Raw genomic sequence first — 21,115 nt, 5'->3', positions numbered from 1 at the left:
CTGACCTCCTAGTGACCAGGACAGGAACGGCAAGGTCATGCATGCACATGTTAGCCTGTCATGGTGCTAAAACAGGGAGGCTGGTAACTACAAAACTATCACATGCCCCCATCCCTAACACAGAAGCAATTTCAGATTGATAACCACACACAAATAAAAAATTAGTTTTCTTCAAGGGAATTTCACTTGGGAAACAAAGAACTCTTAAGAGTAGGCTTTATGCAAAGCAGGAGATTGCTAACAGAAAATAAACTCAAGAGCATGTTTGGAGTTTCCTTATCCTCCAAGACTCCCTTCTCCCCTCTCTCATTTTATAAAAATTATATACTTTTAGAAAAATTTTCTTGCCTTTCCTTTCTTTTTCTTCTTTTATCCTTCCTTTTTTCCTTTTCATATACATTATGAGTTCCAAGTTTTGTTTTTGTGGGGTCCTTAAGTGTGTGAACAAACAGGTAGATCACTGTGTCTATATTTGTTTCTTGTGCCTTATCTTGGGCTCTTTCACTTCTGTTTGGTTTATACTATTTTCATGTTTGGTTTTTTGTTTGTTTGTTCATTTGTTTTATCTTATTTTATTTTACTATAATCCCTTTCACGACTATTTTCTAATGAGAAAGAGAAAGATAACAGATCTGAATGGGGGGAGGATATGGGCAGAAACTGGGAAAAGTAGAGGAAATGATAATCAGTATACAATATGTGAGGGAAAATTCTGTTTTCAATACAATGAAAAATAAATTGAAGATAATAAAGAAAAAAGAAAAACCACAGTTACTGCTGATATAAATGCAATGTAGTAATTACATTTAAATATGGATAATTTTGCTCAAGGGAGTAAATATGATTGTACATTTTATGTTTTATTTTAAGAAGAAAATGTAATTATTACTTCTTTAGTTTAAGAATATACAGAGGGAAGAACAGGAGCAAGTGAGTTGCCCCATATTCAATAAAATATGAAACTGTGATGACACTGATTGGAGTGAATTAGAAACAGGATGTTTGGAAACTTTAGTCCTATCCTTTTTCCTTCAAGGCAGAAGCATATCAGAGGACAAAGAATAAAATTAACTAAGATAATAATTATTAAAGATCTCTTACATGAAATATCACCCAAACTCTTGCTTTGAATTTGGTAGTAGATTTAAAAAAAACATAAGAAGGCTTCATCACACATCATCTTACATTCATCATTATATTACATTCTTAATGTCTCTTAATTCATTGTTCTTGCTTGATCATACCAAGATTAGATGAATTAATATATGTAAAGTTCTTAGTATAGAATCTGGCACATCATAACTCAACTGACTGAAGATTCACTATGTGCATTACAAGAGAAAAGAGATAAATAAAATAGAATGTCCCAGACTGTCAATTACACAGGAGTTAGGGAACAGATAGAAACATAAATATATATGTTGTATAGCAGATTACAGTAAGTGCAACAATATAGGCTCAAATGAGGATGAAAAGGAAAATTTGCCTTCTTTATTGCTGACTCATTCAGTGTCATAAATTCACACACATTTTTGAATCTTTTCAAGTAAACTATATAATTTTCCTTTTAAGCATTCACATAGTGATTTATAGTTTAGAACACTGTAGTTATTGTAACCATTGCAACAGCTTCATTATAAAGAAGGTTTAAATTATTTTTTATTTCCATTTAATTTTATTTTTAATCATTTTTTTGTTTTGGGTAATACATAAACGTACACATTTTGTATTTTAATGGTAAAATGTGAGAATTTATCACATATGTTTTATATAAGGGTTACATTGTGGTAAAATATCTATCTTTTGAAGTCTATGTGTGTGTGTGTGTGTGTGTGTATGTGTGTGTGTGTGATAACTCCCATAGATTTTTGAAGCATATACTACATTACTAGTTCCTATAGCCACTGTTTTGTGGAACAGCATACCACAACCTCTTACTTCTATTTCACTATGACTTGTTACTTACTCAGTTATCCCTTGCTTCCATGTAGCCCTGATTTATATTTTACTAGGATTTTGGTGCCCACCATTCTACTCTTTACTTTCAGGAATTTAACATTTAGAAAATTCAAAACTGAGTGATAAAATGAACTTGTGAGTGTGTGTGTGTGTGTGTGTGTTTGTGTGTGTATGCGCACATGTAAGAGTGCTCACATGTGTGCACATGCATCTTTCTGTCTGCATGGCCTATTTTATTTTACACAATGTATTTTAATTCTATTCTGAAAGGAATTAATCATTTCTATGTAGGAACAGTGTTCCATTGTACATATATACCTGTGATCTTTTTTGTTCATTCATTGTCAGTAGATAAAAACAGGATGCTATTTCTATTCCATAGTTATTGTAAATAATGAGATCAAGAAATAAGAGTACACACGAGTCTACAGCAAACTGATTTCACTTTCTATGGATATATACACAAGAAATGTCATTGGTACTTAAAGCAGCTCTATTGTTAATTTCTAGATTAATATGTTTTGTGTTTTTATTAATGTCTCTAGTAATTTACTTTCATCAAATAGATTATAAGTGTTTCCCTTTTCCATATCCTTGCCAGTTGATACTTGTCTTTTTTTATAAATTTTATTTAAATTAGAAACGGTCATATTTTACATATCAATTCCATCCTCCCATGCCCCCCCACAGAGCCCATAATCCTATTCCCCATCCACTCTCCAGGGAGGGTGAGGCCTTCCATGAGAGATCATCAAAATCTGTCAAGTCATTTGGGACAGGGCTTAGGGCCTTCCCTGTGTATCTAGGCTAAGAGAGTATCCTTTCATGGGAAATGCACTCCCTAAATCCCTTCGTGCACTGGGGATACATCCTGGTTCCACTGCCAGAAGCCCCATAAACTACCCAGTGCTCCAAGCTGATACCCATGCTCAGGGATCTTGGTTTGGTACTATGTTGGTTCCCCAGTTGTCAGACTTGGGACCATGAGTTCCCACTTTCTCAAGTCAGCTTTTTCTGTGGGTTTTTCCCAATGTGGTCTTGACCACTTTGTTGGTCACTCCTCCCTCTCAGAAGCTGGATTACATCAGTTTGCCTCAGTGCTTAGCTGTGGATCTCTGCTTCTGCTTCCATCAGCTATTAGATGAGGGATCTAGGATGGCATTTAAAGTAGTCAATCTCATCATAGAGTATGAGCATTTAAGGTAGCTTCTTCACTATTGCTTAGGTTCCCAGTTGGGGTCATCCTTGTGGATCTCTGTACATTTTCCTAGTGCCATATTTCCCTTTAAACCTATAATGACTCCCTCTATTGATGTGTCTCTTTCTTGTTCTCCTGTATTCCTTTCCCCACTCAATCTTCCTGTTCCCTCATGTTATCCCCCCCTCCTCATCTCCCCTCCTTTTTCTCCTAACTACTCCATCCCACCATGCTCCAAAATTGTTCAGGGGCTCTTGTCTTTTCCGTTTCACTGGGGGACCATGTATGTCTTACTGACCTCCTTGTTTCCCTGCTTCTCTGGAGGTGTGGATAATAGGCTGGTAATCCTTTGCTTTATGTCAAATGTAAATATATCAGTGAGTTCATACCATGTTTGTCTTTCTGTGACTGGGTTTCCTCACTTAGAATGGTTTCTTCTAGTGCCGTCCATTTGCCTGCAAATTTCAAGATTCCATTGTTTGTCCAGCTGAGTAATGCTCAATTGTGTAAATGTACTACATTTTCTTATACATTCTTCAGTTGAGGGGCATTTAGGTTGATTCTAGGTTCTGGCTATTACAAATAATGCTGCTATGAACATAGTTGAACACATGTCCTTGTTGCATGAATGTGCATTCTTTAGGTACATGGCTAAGAGTGGAATTGTTGGATCATGAAGTAGACTGATTCCCATTTTCTGAAAAAAATGTCATACTGATTTCTAAAGTAGCTGTACAAGTTTGTACTCCCACAATTAATGGAGGAATGCTCCCCTTTCTCAACATACTCTCAAACATAAACTGTCATTGGTGTTTTTGTTTTTAGCCATTCTAACAGGTGTAAGATGGTATCTCAGAGTTGTTTTGATTTGCATTTCCCTGGTGGCTTAGATTTTGAGCACTTTCTAAAGTATCTTTCAGACATTTTACAATCCTCTATTGAGAATTATCTGTTTAGTTCTTTACACCACTTTTTAACTGAATTATTTGGTGTTTTGGTGGCTAGCTTCTTGAGTTCATTTTATATTTTGGAGATCAGCCCTCTGTCAGATGTGGGGTTGGTGAACATCTTTTCCCATTCTGTGGGCTGCCTTTTTATCTTGTTGACTGTGTCTTTTGCCTTACAGAAGCTTCTCAGTTTCAGGAGGTCCCATTTCTTGTCAAACTCAGTGTCTGTGCTACTGGTGTTATGTTGAGGAAGTGCTCTCCTGTGGCTCTTCATTCAAGGGTCCATCCCATTTTCTATCAGAGAGATTCATTGTGGTTGGATTTAGGCTGAGGTCTTTGATCCATTTGGACTTGAATATTTGTGCATGGTGATAAATATGAATCTATCTACAATATTCTACATGTCTGAAGCTGGTTATGCCAGCACCATTTGTTGAAGATGCTTACATTTTTCCATTATATAGTTTTAGCTTCTTTGTCAGAGATGAGGAGTTCATAGGTGTGTGGGTTAATATCAGGGTTTTCAATTCTATTCCATTGGTCTAACAGTCTGCTTTATTGCCATTTGTAAACTGCTTTCATTACTATAGCTCTATAGTAAAGCTTGAAGTCATGGATGGTGATGCCTCCTGATGTTCCTTTATTGTACTGGGTTGTTTTGGCTATCCTGGGTCTTTGGATTTTCCATATAAAGTTCAGTATTGTCATTTCAAGGCCTATGAAGAATTTTGCTGGGATTTTGATTGGGATTGCATTGAATCTGTAGATTGCTATTGGTAAAATTGCCATTTCTACTATGCTAATCCTACCTATCCAACAGCAGGGGAGATCTTTCTATTTTCTGGTATCCTCTTTATTTCTTTTTTTAATGACTGAAAGTTTTTGTCATGCAGGTCTTTAACCTGTTTGGTTACAGTTACCTCAAGATATTCTATATTATTTGTGGCAATCTCTGATTTCTTTCTCAGCCCCTTTATTGTCTGTATATACTAGGAATACTGATTTTTTTAGTTAACCTTGCATCCTGCCACTTGGCTGACAGTGTTTATCAGCTATAGTAATTCTCTTGTCGAATTCTTCATGTCACTTATGTAAACTATCATATCATCTGCAAATAGTGAATGTTTGACGTCTTCCTTGCCAATTTGTATCCTCTTAATCTCCGTTTGTTTTTTAATTGCTCTAACTAGAACTTCAAGTACAATATTGAAGAGGTATGGAGAGAGTTGACAGCCTTGTCTTTATCCTGATTTTAGAGGAATCACATTGAGTTTCTCTACGTTTGGTTTGATGTTGGTCAGATTGCTGTATGTTGCCTTTATGATGTTTAGGTATGTTTCTGTTATGCCTGATCTCTCCAAGACCTTTATCATGAAGGGGTGTTGAATTTTGGTGAAGGCTTTTTCACCATCTAGTGAGATGACCACGTCACAGGTTTTTCTTTTTGAGATTATTTATGTGGTGGATTATATTGGTGGATTTTTGTATGTTCAACCATCCCTGGCATGAAACCTCCTTGATCATGGTGGATGATTATTTTTTTTTCATTTTGTAAAACTTAAATTCTAAACAAGATAGGATAGATGATACTTTCTTTAAATCTTACTAAATATTAATAGACAAAATATTGTAACTATGTTCTTACTTGATAACTGTTCATAATTTGACTATGTTAAAGTTAAAACCTTTCTTTTTATTTAGACAGAAAAGAGGAGATGATGGGGGAAGATAGGGAAGCAAGACAGGTGGACTAGTAGTCAAGGAGGACTCTGGGAAGGAGAAACACAGAGAGTCATCATGCAGCTGCCATAGGTGTAAGAAGTCCGGACCCTTTTCTCTGGTAAGAGAAATACTTAGATTAACAATTATGGGGTAAATACTTAAGTCAGAGCTAGCCAATAAGAAACAAGCAAGGCCAACAGCTTCATAATTAATACAGTGTCTTGTGTGTTATTTGGGGACTACAATGTGGCAGAGCCCAGGCAACTGGTGGGGAAAAACCAAAGCAGTTGGCAAGGAAAAGGCTTCACTCAACAGTACACCATTGTGTAAATATACCACATTGCCTCTATCCACTATTCAGTTGAGGGACATCTAGGTTGCTTCCAGTTTCTGGCTATTACAAGTAATACTGCTATGAATATAGTGAAACATACATCCTGGTTGTATGAATGTTCATCTTTTGGATATATGTCTAAGAGTGGAATTGCTGGGTCTTGTGGTAGACTGATTCCTGTTTTTCTGAGGAATCTCCATATTGATTTCCAAAGTGACTGTACAAGTGGGCACTCCCACCAGCAGTGGAGGAGTGTTCCCCTTTCTCCACATCCTCTCCAGCATAAACTGTCATTGGTGTTTTTGATTTTAGCCATTCTAACAGGAGTAAGATGGTATCTCAGAGTTGTTTTGATTTGCATTTCCCGGATGGCTGGGGATGTTGAGCACTTTCTTAAGTGTCTCTCAGCCATATTAGACTCCTCTACTGAGAATTCTCTATTTAGTTCTGTACCCCTCCTTTTAATTGGATCCTTTGATGTTTTGGAGACTTGCTTCTTGAGTTCTTTGTACATTCTGGAGATCAGCTCTCTGTCAGATGTGAAGCTAGAAAATATCTTTTCCCATTCTGTGGCTTGCCATTTTTGTCTTGTGACTGTGTCTTTTGCTTTACAGAAGCTTCTCAGTTTCAGTAGGTCCCATTTATTAATTGTTGATCTCACTGTATGTGCTGCTAGTGTTATGTTCAGGAAGCTGTCTCCTGTACCAATTCCTTCAAGGTACTTCCCACTTTCTCTTTGAAGAGGTCCATTTTGGCTGGATTAATGTTGAGGTCTTTAATGCATTTAGACTTAAGTTTTGTGCATGACAATAGACATGGATCTATCTTCAATCTTCTACATGCCAGCATCCAGTTATGCCAGCTCCATTTGTTGAAGATGCTTTCTTTTTTCCATTGTATACTTTTAGCTTCTGTTTAAAAAATCAGGTGTTTGTAGGTGTGAGGGTTAATATCAGGGTGTTCAATTGATTTCATTGGTCTACCTGTATATTTTTGTGCCAATACTAAGCTGTCTTCAGGAGTATAGCTCTATATTAGAGGTTGAAGTCTGTGATGGCAATGCCTCCCGACGTTGCTTTGTTGAACAGGGTTGTCTTGGCTATCCTGGGTCTTTTGCTTTTCCATATAAAGTTGATTATTGTTCTTTCATGACTTGTGAAGAATTTTTCTGGGATTTTGCTGGGGATTGCATTGAATCTTACTCCAGATTTTTCAGTGTTGGATACAAATACTAAACTGGATTCTATCAATTTTTACAGTAAATAGAAGGAATGTCTATTTGATGGCTTTCATTTATAAACTCGCATGTGTTTGCATATAGACTTTTATTCATGCTGTATCATTATTTTTGTAATCACCTATATTTTATTTACAAGGAATTAGCATTTTTAATAGCTTCTCCAGGAATTTCTCTTTTCTGAGAAATAAAAATGAGAAAGAAAACTTGCACTTCCTTTGAAATTTTTGTAAGCTGTCTAAAACACTTTGGTGAAGCAGCTACATAGAAAATGTTTCTTAAAAATTACTCTTGATAAGGCAAGTGTGACTAGAATAAGATGTGATTTTTGTAATTTTGGTGCAGCCTCTTCCTCTTTCTGAAAATCAACACTACAAAGTAAAGGCAACAAGTAAAAGTGAAGGATTTGTAAACTTTACACATTTTGTTTCTTCATCATGGAAAGAGAAAGGACAGTTGAAAATAATGTTTGAAAAGACATGGCAGCATACACTTACAATCCTAGCCCTCTAGAGGATGTTACCGGATTTGGAATCCAGCCAGAGCTATACCTTTGGGTAGTGCTTATCAGCTTAGTTGCATTATTATAATTCAGGTATTATAATTCATTGTCGTGGGGTCCCATTATCCTTTTGGAGACATAAGAAATCACTGTTAGGAAAGTTTATCATTAACTGTAGAAAACTCAACCATATTAATTGTCATATGTTTTAAGTCTTAGGGAGGTAAAAGGATCATGATTTATTAAATACATCTAGGTTGTCTAGTCTTAATTCCTAAATATCTGTGTGAACTTAAACCTGAAAACACATACAGGAGCTCCATAAAACCTAAAGTTTAGTTGTAAAAGATGTTTTCATGGGAAATCCAAAGCATAGCTGGTTACATTGTTCTTTTAGGGCAGATTAAACTAAATAGAATGTGTGCACAGTATGATAGAAGTCTAAGTTTTGAGTACTCCTATTGTGTCTTTGAGGTCCAGCAAAAATTCAGTCTCTTTGGAAACAAAATATATTGCCATAAAATTGTATCACTACATAGTGGCAGACTTCTAGTTTAGCATATCCAGTTTCTGAATTTGTCCCTACTGATCAAACTGATGAAGTGGTGACTCAAGTTTCATGAATTTTCTATGTACACAGGTCATAGAGCACATCCAAGGCCCCAGAACTTTGGTCAGATTTTTATAGACCTTACCTTTAAATGAGTATCTGCAGATAGCTCCTGAATCAACATGAACAGATAGGCTGTAGTCCAACCTGCACTATCTATATGTTTGTGATTAAAGAAAAAGCTTCTAAACTCTCAAGTTATTTCAGAATGTATAGGTGATTTTCACCAAAACTCATCACTTGCGTTGGATGCTAGAATCTCACATGGTGGAAAGAAACATTTCTGTTAGCTGTCACCTGAGCTCAACTCATGTACCTTGGCATTTGTACATCTACACACACATGCCCTCATATACACAATAAATAAATAAATTAATAAATAACTTTAATAAAAATAAAGATTCTGTGAACATTCAAGTACAAGATTTATGTGAACACATAAATCTTCAATAAATACACAAATGAAAGAATAGATCATATGATATTCAGGTTATAGCATAGTGCATTAAGAAAGCATTAAAGTACTTCCAAGAGACTTATATGATTTTATAGTCTTGGCAGCAGTTCATGACAGAGCTAGTATCACTTTGTAATTGTCTCAAACTTTGATGTCATTACTTATAAAATTTAAACTGTTCTGATTGGTATTGAATGACAACTGCTGTGATCTCAATTTGCATTTACCTAAAGGAAAATAATGTTATTTTTCCATGGTCCTAGCTGCCCTCCTTATAATCTCTGTGCTCTATATTTCAAGTGTCTGATTATTTCCCAATTGGAATATCTTTTTAATTTTATTTCAGAATTCAGATAATCTCAGTGTTTTTTATCCTTTATGTTTAAGTAACATAAACATGTATCTGTGTTTTCCACATATAAAATAGTTTTATGTTTGAGCACTCAAAAATTTAGTTCCAACTACAGTATCCAAAATATGTAGTTTTATGACTTGTAGGTATATGCTTTTCTGTAAATAAACCTATATAATATTAATCAGCATCTATGTAAGTTATAACAATATATTTTCATGTAAGATATTCTCTTTGGTTTTTTCAATAGGATACTATCAGTGAGAAATAGTTGTATTTACACACTACAGGAAAATTGACTGTTGATTTATGCACTAGAGGTGGCTTGTTGGTCACCCTTTAGAAAATTTTGTCATTATTTTATTGTTATACAACTGAATTTATGCAAGATGAGATTTCATTAATTTTTCATTATGAAATATAGACAACTGTTTTATAATAATGGTAACAAATTCCTTTAGAAAATCATACAATATACCATTGTTATTTCTGTAATTGCAGGTTGCAGCAAATATCAATATTATATAGAGCTTCTGTGTCAAAAAAAGTAAGGAGATGAGATTATGAAGAGAATTGATCTCATTCTTATTATTGGTCTACAGAGAGCAAATTATGCAGTGTTGGATGCATTTCTGTAATTAAACATAGACTGAATCTTCAGAAAAATAATATTGATGTCTACACTGTATATTATAGACTGAAAATATGTCCTGTAGTTTATTTATATTAGATATTCAAGACTAAACATCATTTTGATGGCTAAATGTAATTTAGAACTGGTTAAAAGATAGATGTTTTACTTTGTTAACCTGGATTAAGAATATTTCCTGAACTTTTTTTTTGGTCCAGAACAATGTTTTGTTTTGTTCTTAATTTTAGAGACACTCCTATTTACATATCTATTCCCTCATTCCCACGAACCCCCCAACCCAACTCCATCCAATCCCCAGGAACAGTAAGACCCTCCAGGGGTGATCATCAAAGTCCATCACATCATTTGGGGGATGGCCCAGGCCCTCCTTTCCATATCTGGGCTGCATTAGTATTTCTCATTAGGGAATGGGCTTCCAAAGTCCATTTGTGACCTTGGAATAAACACAGGCTCCACTGTTAGAGGTTCCATAGACTGCTTTGGCATTCTAGCTGGTACCCACATACAGAGGGCTTGGTTTAGTCAAATGCTGGTTCCCCAGCTTTATGATCAGGGTCTGCATGCTCTCATTAGGTCAAGTGAACTGTTTCTGTGGGTATCTCCAGTTCAGTCTTGGTTTGTTTGCACATCTCTCTTCCCTCTCTGCAACTGGATTCCAGAAGAATGGCTCACTGCTCAGTTGTAGGTGCCTGTCTCTGCTTTAATCAGCTACTTGGTCAAGGCTCTAAGAATGGTAACCAAGGTAGTCTTCAATCTCATTTTAGGGGAAGGGCATCAAAGGCAGCCTCCCATCACTGCTTAGATTCTTATTTGGGGTTATCCCTGTGGATCCCCTACATTTCCTCTGTGTCAGACCTCTCTCCAAAACTGTACTGGCTCCCTTTATCAAGGCATCTCCTTTCTTGCTCTCCTCTATTTCTCCCCTGTCTCAGTCCTGTTCCCCCCCCCTTCTACCCCTACCCCTTTCCTTCTCCTTCCTCTCTCCCCCTGTGTTTCTGGCTAGCTGAGTAGTTCTTGTCCCCTCCCCTTTTTAGTGGGACCATGCATTTTTCTCTTGGGGTCCTCCTTGTTTCCTAGCTCCTCTGGAGGTATGGATTGTAGGCTAGTAATCATTTGCTCTATGTCTAAAAACCATATATGAGTGAGTACATACCATGTTTGTCTTTTTGTGACTGGTTTACCTCTCTCAGGGTGGTTTCTTCTAGTTCAATCCACTTGCCTGCAAATTACAAGATTCCATTGTTTTTTTTTCTGTTGAGTAGTACTCCATTGTATAAATGTACCACATTTTCTCTATTCATTCTTCAGTTGAGTGGCATCTAGGTTGCTTTCAAGTTCTGGCTATTACAAGCAGCGCTTATAATGCAACACAAGGAATCCAGTATTTATAAGATGTTAAACCTGAATTTTGTGTTATGTTACAGGGCATTCTAACTTGTTAGCATTAGTTCATTCATATGTATACTGGAAAAATACCTAAATGTGATTGAGACAATAAAGTTTCATGTGAGCTTTAATATGTTGTTACATGTAATTCTAATTTTTTAATTATTATGCAGAATATTCACTTTAAAATAAATTCATTGCACTTACTATGTTGATTGTCATTTAATTGAAGTTGGAAGAGAGTATGACTTTGTCTAAAAGTCCCATTTCACAAAATTTTTGAAAAAAACTGTCAAAATTTACATATTAATTTTCATGTCCTTTTTTGTTTAGTTTTTAACAATTTCCCATCTCTGTTCTTTTTGTGCTCATTTACACTGTCTTTCTTATCAACACTTACCACTCTTTAACTGAATATGTATTTTTGTTTATTTTACTGTTTTCTGATAATTTTGAACATCTTATCATGTATGTATATTTGTCAGTTTTTGCCCTTTTACCTTAAATTAACTGTTAATTTTCTTAGCTGCTTTTTAGTACTTGGTTTCATATTTGTGTTAGGTATATTATTCTTATTTACAGTAACAACAATACTGCTTTTCTGCTTATGTCTTTTTCATATATACAAGTGCTATATGTCCACATGTATATGTGTGTCTGTGGCCACATAATTATCCCACATATTTACCAGATAACAGTGTGACATTTTGTTACAAGTACATAATGTACGATGTACAATGGCAAGATTAGGGTAAATGACATACTTGTCACAGAAGAAAGACACTTTTTTGTGCTATGAACATTCAAAACTCACTCTATTGGAAATAATAATTTAATTATTGTTAATACCAATAATCCTACAATGCACCCAAGTATTTTATCAGCATCAACTCTTGTTACAATCAATCATTCATTCACTGTTATCTTCTCTCAACTGTTGTAATTATTATTCCATCATATATTTCTTTTTAGGTTCACATGTGTATAAAAGAACATGTTGTACCTGTCTTTCTCTAATTGTTTTCGTTATACTGCTGCTCACAGTTTTAGTTTTCAATGGAATTTTAATGTACTCTGATTTACATATTGTCTTTATGGTGTGTGGCTTGCAACATCTGGTTCTGTTGCATATATTATCACAATGAATGGTAAATCCATTTGTGCAGCTTTTTCTTCATGTTGTAGTCATTTCTTTTTCTAATACCTTATCTTTCATCAGTGAGAAAATCCTCTTTGTTTTAGTTTAAATATTATTCACAATTCATCTAAATATGGGTTCATATCACTGTCATCTCTAAGATGAATCACTTGAATAATTTTTATCTAGGTTAATTTTTTCTTTTTTCTTTTTTTTTTACGAGACAGGGTTTCTCTGTATTGTTTCAGAGGCTATCTATCGGTCCAGCCCGGCCTCGAAATCATAGAGATCCGCCTGCCTCTGCCTCCCAAGTGCTGGGTAATTTTTTCTTCTCAATAGTTTTATTTTATTTTATTTTATTGCATTTCTATAATTTAACTTAAATATTTCATATTTTCATTTCATTGGTTTTTAGAATTTACTTGTGTATTATGTAAGTATATAGTATTTTAATTTTCCATGTATATAATAGTCATAACATTTTCAGTATTCTAAAACATTTCAATTCCAATATAACAGAATTATGAAAATTACATATATAGGAAGAAATTTCATTCATAAACTCAAAGGTATCTATAAAAAATCTCACAGATCAATAGTGAGTCTATTATGAATATACTAAAATAGTGATAGCTTGTATTAGTTACTTATTATTGATCATCTGTTCTTCTGCAAAGTAAACCAAGTTACTGAATCATGACATTGTACTTTTTCTTTTTAAAAATTATTATGCATTAATATGACATGTATTTTATTCTTTTATATCTGTTTTCTTTTTTTGTTGTGTCAATTCACATCTTGTAACAATATATTTTCCTCATAATGTGTTCTATGACATTACAATGTTATATTTGTATGTATTTACTGTATGTAGAGAACCTGGTGCAGACTCATGTGGGCTCTGTGATTGTCACTTCAGTCTCTGTGAGCTCCAGTAATCCCTGATTAGTGCATACTGTAGGCTGTGTTCTCCTGGTGTCCTTGGAACCCTCTGACTCCTAATATCCTTCCTCCTTGTCCACTTTCAGGGGTTTTTCTAAGCTCTGCCTCATATTTGGCTGTGGGTCTCTACATCTACTTCCATCAATTGCCAGAGGAATCCTCTCTGATAATGATTGGGCTAGGTACTGATCTATGAGTGCAGCAGAGTATCATTAGAAATCATTTCATTGCCTTTTTTCATTGAATTTTCTTTTTTCTTTTCTTTTCTTTTCTTTTTTTGCCAGTTGTGTTTGATTCTACCATAGGTCTCTGGATCATCCAATTTCTGGATCTTGGCCATTCAGACAGTGATGGGCATAGGTTTCTTCTCAGGGCATGGACCTCTGGTTAGACAAGTTGATTGGCCACTCCCACAAGCTCTAATCCACCATTGACGCAGCACATCTTGCAGTCAAGACAAACTGTGGTTCATAGATTTGGTGCCTGGTTTGGTATCCTAATCCCACCACTGGCTGCCTTACCTTGATCCAGAAGATGGCCAATTCAGGCTCCATTATGCTCTATTACTAGGAGTCCTCACTAGGGTGCCAGGAAGTTTCCACTGCTCTCAGTTTTCACATCACACCCCAAATGGCCCCCAATTCCCATTGTCTCTCAATCCCCCACCTGATCCCTCCTGTTTCCAGCCCTACCCACCCCAAGCCCACTTGCTAAAATCTATTGCCTTCCCACCCCCAGCCCACTTGCAAAAATCTATTCTATTTCTCCTTCTAGGAGAGAACCATGTGCCCTCCCAGAGCCCTCCATGTAACTTGGGTTTTCTGAATAACAGCATGATTATCCTCTACTTTTATATCCACTTATAAATGAGTACATATCACCCTTGTCTTTCTCAGTCTAGTTTGCCTCTCTCAGAATGATTTTTTTCTAGTTCCATCCATTTACCTGAAATTTTCATGATTGTTTAAAACAGCTGAATAAAACACCATTATGAAAAATGCACCACATTGTCTTCATCCAATCTTCATTTAAGGTACATCTAAGTGGTTTCCAGTTTCTGACTATTATAGATAAAGCTGCTATGAACATAATCGAGTAAGTGTCCTTCTGGTATAATTGAGCATCCTTTGGGTATATATACACAAGGGTGGTATAGCTAGGGATTGAGGTAAATGGATTCCCAATTTTCTAAGAAACCCCATATTGATTTTCAAAGTGGCTGTACACGTTTGCACTCCCACCAGCAATGGAAGAGTGTTCCCTTTTGCTCTAGCATGAGCTGTCACTTGTTTATTGATTTTAGCCATTTTGATTGGTATAAGACAGGATTTCAAATTAGTTTTTATTTGCATATTTCTCATAGCTTAAGGATGTTGAATATTTCTTTAAGTGGTTCTCAGTCATTTGAGATTCCTCTGTAACCCTGTTTAGATCTGTACCCTATTTCTTTTTTATTTTAATTTCATTTTATATTCCAATCACAATTCTTACTCCCACCCCTCCAACCTTCTCACAGGCCATCCTCATGCACTCCTCCAATGGGGAATCAACAAAGCCTGGCCCATTAATTTGAGGCAGAACCAAGACCCTCTCCCTCTGCATTAAAGCTGAGCACTGCATCCCATCACAGGAATGGGCTCTAATAACCTAGCCCATGTACTAGGGGTATATCCTAGTCCTACTGTCAGGGGCCCCTCTGATAGATCAAGCAACACAACTATCTTACACATACAGAGGACCTAGTTAGATCGCAAGGAGGCTCTACAGCTGTTGGTCTACAGTTCATGATTTATTACTTAGGTTATTTGGCTTATTGATATCTAGTTTCTTGAGTTCTTTATGTTTTGGATATTGGCTTTCAACTGCTCATTTGATCCCAGCACTTGGGATAAAGAGACAGTGAGTACAAGACCAGCCAGGTCTACAGAGCAAGTGCCAGAAGAGGTTCCAAAGCAATACAAAAACCCTGTATCGAAAAACAAAAGAAAGAGAGAGAGAACTGAAATGCTAGGTTGTCCTCTGACCTCCATATATACACGTATATGAACTCAGCTGTCTTTCTTATACAACCCAAGTCCACCTGTCCAAGGATGGTACCACCTACAGTTGGTTGGACCATTCAACATCAATTAACAATCAATATAAAATGCCTCATAGACATACTAGCAAGCCATGGTTGAACACAATTCTTCAATTGAATTTCATTCTTCTTGGATGTTTCTAGTTGATTTCAAGTTGACAATAAAAATGAAACAGTATACATTCTGATTTCAAGTGGAGAAATGGTTGCATGGTGAGGATATAGTGGGTAAAAGCAAGACAAAGCCATATCAATGCAAATACAAAATCATTTAGGCCCAATTCTGTTATCTTGAGCTTTAGTTTCAAAGGCCTTATATGTCTTAACTCTTTCATATATTTTATCATATATATACTCTTTCATATTTTTACCATATATATATATATACAATATATATATATATATATATGGTTCCACTACTGCATGCAGGTCTCCGGAAGATCTATCTCATCTGTGAAATCTACAACATCCTGGGTCTTCACCACAACCCACCTTTCACTTTCACAACTTCAACTAAAAGCCTCTCATGAACTTCTCATAGAGACTTCCTTGACATGCATTCCCTGGTCTTTTCAACCACAGAGAAAGAAACCAGGAAACCCTCACTATTGCATTTTCCATATCTCCAAAATTAGTAACATGTAGATCACACTGCAATGTTCAGATGTCAGTTTGGTATTGATCCTGTTATGTTTGGATCTATATGCAGCAACTTTAATACACACTTGCTTTCTGGGAACATTAACTCCATCATCAATTGGAAGCTTAGCAATGTGGGATTTTTGCAGTGAGGTAGCTCTTCCCATTGTTCCAGGTATGAAGTAGAAGGCCTCTTCTTTTTCATTTTCTTTGTTTTACATTTAGAAACAATCTTATTTTGCATATCAATCTCCCTGTTCCCTCTCCCTTCCATCCTCCCATTGCCCCCACTGGCCCCCAACCCAACCCCACCCACTCCCCAAGGATAGTGAGATCTTCTACAGTAGATCATCAAAGTCTGTCACATCATTTGGGGAGGGTCTAAGTCCTCCTTAGTGTATCTGGCCTGCAATAGTAACCCTCCTTAGGGAATGGGCTTTCATAGTCCATTTTTATAGTAGGGATGAATACTGGAGAAACATACAGAAACAGCTTACCTGACCTAGTAAGAGCAGAGAGACCCCAATTGTAAAGCTGGGGAATCAGCATTGGACCGAACCAAGCCCTCTGAATGTGGGTGCCAGTTAGGAGGCCTGGGCAGTCTATGGGACCTCTGATAGATGACCTCTCCTTAATGCTGCTTAATTGTTGTGTTATAATTTTAAGCTTCCTAGTACTTTTTTCCCTTGAAGTGTACATTTTGCATTTCTGTCTACTTATTCTTGTGCTTTTTCACTTCTGATTTATATAATCATAATGTGTAATAAACATTCCATAGGCTTAATGCTATGCTCTCTTGAAATTTCCTCTGCCTAATAAATAACAAATCACAAGTGCATATGTGTGATGAATATGTGTGTATGTATGATGCTTGTGTGATGTGATGGGGGAAAAGTGTTAGTGTGTGTTTTCTTGTGTATGTGTGTATATGTGTCTGTGTATGTGTTGTGTAGAGTATGTATTATTATGCATAAATGATATAAATGGTATAAATGGGCATGGTGTGAGTGTCTGTATATTTAAACGTTCTCAAAAACTACAAGTTAAAAGCTATTCCAGTATCCAGTTGTAGCTGTGAGTGGAGCAAGAAGTGATGATAATAGAGTCCAGTAAAGAGTAGAGACATGAAAATTGTGTTACTTATTTAAAAATAAATTTAGAAAGATCTAGTCACTGTCAGAATCTCAGCAATGGGAGAGGAAGAAATGGCCGTTGTTTGTCTTTCCATTCTATATCATGTCTATACACTCAAATCAAATAAACCATTGACTAAAATTTAATAATATGCTTCAGGAACTATAAAGTCTGAATGACACAAGAACAGTGAAGGGTAAACAGTGCCTATGAATACGTGTGGATAGAAAATAGTTAAAAGAACTACCATCACCATATAGACAGACTTTAATATACTTGGTGGTTATTTACCTTCATTGTGTGAGTATTTCCCAAATAAATATCTGTAATTCTTAATTGGGGAATTCATGAACTTCTTTACCATGCTTATAAATCATTGTTGATAAAATCCACTTGCTATTTAAGAAACGTCTATGAACTTATAGAATCATTTTGAAAAATAGCTTTTCTACATTGGGTCTCAATATTTTTCTGGAAGTACAGACATAACTTTCCATAATTAATTTTGCATTTATGTGCATGTGTGATGGTGATAACCTTATAGACTCAGGAAAGGAGAACCATAAACGATGAATATTCAGGCAAACATGTACACTGACCTTAAGGAAAATATAAATATTAAAACTCAATAAAATTCAAAAAACGCCGGGTGGTGTGATGCACGCCTTTAATCCCCGCACTCGGGAGGCAGAGGCAGGTGAGCTCTGTGATTTCGAGGCCAGCCTGTTCTACAGAACGAGTTCTAGGACAGCCTCCAAAACAGTACAGAGAAACCCTGTCTGGAAAAACCAAAACATATTTTAAAAAACAAGTAGTCTGTCTAGAGAAAAAGGAGGAAGGAGCCTGCCACATGCAGATTGGTGGATGCCTGAAAGTCAATGAGACTCTGTCTTCAAGACCAAATAAAATCTCTGCATAAATTCTGAATGAAGTATATATGCAACATATGGGCAAAGAAAATTTGTAGTTATGGTATAAATTTTATTCCAGCCTATTAAAGACGTGAAAGTTTTCAGTTTGAATCTAAATCAGCTGCAATTTGGTTTAAAGGAATCTTAAGTCTTCGGAGTAATTACAAAAACACAAAATACACAATAAGGATAAAACCCTAAATCATTTGTACACTAAGTTCAGGAAAAAATGACCTATCCTTAGAGAAAACAAACATTACTTAAAATAGCTGTTGTATTTATGGTCAGTGAGTTTAAAGGAAAATTTATGTAGACTGATACAAGTAGAGTATAATAAAAATAATAAAGAAATAATTTTTAAGATACCCAACAAAGATAGAAGAGGGTACATGGATGCCATAGCCAATATCTGGGCAATGGAAACTAAACTCAGTTCCTCTGGAAGACCAGTAAGTTTCTTAACCATTGAGCCATCTCTCCAAACACCCAAAATAATGAAATGTTTTTATAACTGAAAATTGATAATTTAGAAAAATGCCTAGGTTGGTTTAATGGCAGAAAACTCATGATAGTGGTTTTCCCCACCATTTAACGAAGATAAAATACAAGTAAATAAGGAAAAAGATGGAAGAGTGTAAATTTAATAAAAGTAAGAACCCCCTTAGAAAACTGTGGGGCCATTTCATATGGTAAACTGCTATCCCAGATAGAGAAGAGATGTGAGCATAACAAAGGCACATTACAAGAAATAGGGCTTAGTAACTTTTCAAATCTGAAGACATAAATTAAAGATTAAAGGAGATATGGAATGAAAAATCATAAAATTAACCACACAATTACAGTTTTTAAAATGCTGAAGTATTCCTTGGTTTGAGGCTATATTTTCTCAAATATTCAGATTATGTTATCAGACCTCTCTTTTATTTATAGTCTCATTGTTTTCTTTTACTTTGTTTACTTATATTTCCTCTGACTTTCTCCTTTGAGGCTATATAAAGGATAGATCATTAAGGATGAAAAAAATTTACCTGTACATTGGCAATCCAGGATAACACCTCTATCTTAATATCTTTTGTCAAATATACAAAAAAAGAGCTGTTCCTCCGGCAGCATCAGGTAAACAGGCCGGCTTCCCGGCCTGTGTTCCAGTGCTTGCAGATCGCCTGGGAACTGCACAGAGCTCCCAATCCCAGCGGGAGCCAAGCACCCCAGACTCCAGATCTTCTCTCCCACCATCGAGACCAGGAAACGAGAGGAGCCTGGGAGTCCAGGGAAGTAGCTATCCCTCCGGCAGCATCAGGTAAACAGGCCGGCTTCCTGGCCTGTGTTCCAGTGCCTGCAGATCGCCTGGGAACTGCACAGAGCTCCCAATCCCAGCGGGAGCCAAGCACCCCAGACTCCAGATCTTCTCTCCCACCAACGAGACCAGGAAACCAGAGGAGCCAGGGAGACCAGGGGAGTAGCTGTTCTGGATCAAGTACAACAGCACCCAGCATAGGGTCCAGGGGACCAGGTAAGAGGATAAGCGCCCCAGATTCCTGTTCTTCTTCTCCACCCATGGGACCAGCATTCAGACAAGGAATAGAAGAACCACCAGATTACTGGACTTGCTAGCACCCACCAAAAGGGAACTCTGGTCCCCAGACCAGTAAGGGGCTCTTTCTGCACCCACTAGAAGAAGAGATGGCAAAGAGACAATACAAAAACACAGTCAGCAACAGAAAAACAAATATGACACCGCCAGATTCTAGAGACTCCACACCAGCAAGACCCCAACATTCCAATGCGAACGAAGCAGAAGAGATCGACCTTAAAAGCACTTTCATGAAAATGATAGAGGCCCTAAAAGAGGATATTGGAAAATCCCTCAAAGAAATGGAAGAAAAAAAAACCAAAAAATGCAAGAAATGGAAGAAAAAACAAACCAAAAATGCAAGCATTGGAAGAAAAAACAAACCAAAAAAGGCAGGAAATGGAAGAAGAAATGAAGCAAAAAACGCAAGAAATGGAAGAAAAAACAAAGCAAAAAATGCAAGAATTGGAAGAAGAAACATACCAAAAAAGGCAGGAAATGGAAGAAGAAACAAAGCAAAAAATGCAAGAAATGGTAGAAAAAAAGCAAAAAATGAAAAAAAATGGAAGAAGAAACAAACCAAAAACGGCAGGAAATGGAAGAAGAAACAAAGCACAAAATGCGAGAAATGGAACAAAAACCAAACCAAAAAATGCAAGAAATGGAAGAAAGAGCAAATCAAAAAATTCATAAAAGGCAACAAACGGATGAAAAGATAAACAGAAAATTGCAAGAAGCAATGCAAACACTGCAAGGATTGAAAACTGAAATAGAGTCATTAAAAAAACACAATCTGAAGAAAGGCAGAAAATAGAAAAGCTGGACAAACAGTCAGGCACTACCAATACAAGCATTACCAACAGAATAGAAGAGATGGAAGAGAGAATCTCAAGTGTTGAAGATACGCTAGGAGAAATGGATTTATCAACCAAAGAAAACCTTAAATCCAACAAATCCTTAACACAAAACATCCAGGAAATATGGGACACCATGAAAAGACCAAACCTAAGAATAATAGGTATAGAAGAAGGAGAAGAAATCCACCTCAAAGGGGCAGAAAATATATTCAACAAAATCATAGAAGAAAACTTTCCCAACCTTAAGAAAGACATGCCAATGAAGGTACAAGAAGCCTACAGAACACCAAATAGAGTAGACCACAAAAAAATCCCCTCGCCACATAATACTCAAGACCCCAAACATACAGAATAAAGAAAGAATATTAAGAGCAGCTAAGGAAAAAGGTCAAGTAACATACAAAGGCAGACCTATCAGAATTACACCTGATTTCTCCATGGAAACTCTGAAAGCCAGAAGGTCCTGGATAGATATTCTACCTACA

Source organism: Mesocricetus auratus, unplaced genomic scaffold (genome assembly GCF_017639785.1).
Source record: "Mesocricetus auratus isolate SY011 unplaced genomic scaffold, BCM_Maur_2.0 Super-Scaffold_100003, whole genome shotgun sequence".
In the NCBI taxonomy this organism is placed as follows: Eukaryota; Metazoa; Chordata; class Mammalia; order Rodentia; family Cricetidae; genus Mesocricetus; species Mesocricetus auratus.
This window is presented reverse-complemented; position numbering follows the sequence as displayed.